The sequence below is a fragment of the Meriones unguiculatus genome, chromosome 3 (genome assembly GCF_030254825.1).
Source record: "Meriones unguiculatus strain TT.TT164.6M chromosome 3, Bangor_MerUng_6.1, whole genome shotgun sequence".
NCBI classification, from domain to species: domain Eukaryota; kingdom Metazoa; phylum Chordata; class Mammalia; order Rodentia; family Muridae; genus Meriones; species Meriones unguiculatus.
Genome location: NC_083351.1, coordinates 87,057,615 through 87,058,763, shown reverse-complemented (window position 1 = coordinate 87,058,763; position 1,149 = coordinate 87,057,615). Strand labels below are relative to the sequence as shown.

At 39.9% G+C, this 1,149-nt stretch overlaps 1 pseudogene; it reads right to left on the bottom strand.

Annotated features, from left to right (window-relative positions):
* Positions 1–203: 203 nt before the first annotated feature.
* Positions 204–1,149, bottom strand: LOC132652778 (olfactory receptor 4A15-like; annotated as a pseudogene).

Below are 1,149 nucleotides of genomic sequence, written 5' to 3'. Positions count from 1 at the left end.
AACATAAAACCAGACATATTAAACCTGTTAGAAGAAAAAGTGGAGAAGACACTTGAACTCATTGGCACAGGAGACAACTTCCTGAACAAAACACCAACAGCACAGCTCCCATCAATAAATGAGACCTCATGAAATGGAAAAGCTTCTGTAATGCAATAAAATTTTTGTCTCTGTAAAATAATAAAAATCCCAGCTTTCTTTTTTCAAGAGTTATATAGACCACTCAAAACTGAGATTGATTTTTTTGCTCCAAAGCTTCTCATGGCATTTTTCATTTCTGTATTCCTTAGTGTGTAAATCAAGGGGTTTAGCATTGGAGTTATAAAAGTTACAACCACAGTCACAGACTTATCAATGGGAAATGTGGAAGTAGGCCTTGCATATAGGAAGATGCAGGGAACAAAGAATACAACAACCACAGTGATGTGGGATGCACATGTGTACAAAGCTTTGTGCTTCCCTTCCAGACTATGTGCTTTAAGGGAATGAAAAATGACAGCATAGGAAACTAGGAGAATTATAAAGGTGACAGTGCAAATTGCCCCTCCATTAGTGATCATACAAAGCCCAATGAGGTAAGTATTGGTGTAAGCTAGCTTTAGCAAAGGATATATGTCACACACGAAGCTGTCAATGATGTTTGGGCCACAGAAAGGGAGCTGATAAATGAAGATTAACAGAATTAGTGAGTGAAGAAAGCCTCCAATCCAGGCCCCCAACAGCATGAGAACACACATCCGTGTGATTCATGATTGTCAAATAATGAAGAGGTTTACAGATGGCTACATAACGATCATAGGCCATCACCACCAGAAGAATGACCTCAGCCCCAGCAAATAGATGATCTATAAAAACTTGAGTCATGCAAGCCTGGAAAGAAATGGTCTTTGTTTCATAGAGCAGGTCAATGATCATTTTAGGAGCAATGGCAGTAGAATAGACATTATCTATAAATGACAAATAAGCCAGAAAAAAGTACATAGGGGAACACAGGGACTGGCTGGCCATGATGGTCACCATGATGAGCAAATTGCCCATCACTGTCACAATGTAGGTGAGCAAAAATATGACAAACAGAACCTTTTGGCCCTCTGGGTTCTGGGTGAAGCCCAGGAGGATAAACTCAGTCACATTGTTCCTCCTTTCCAT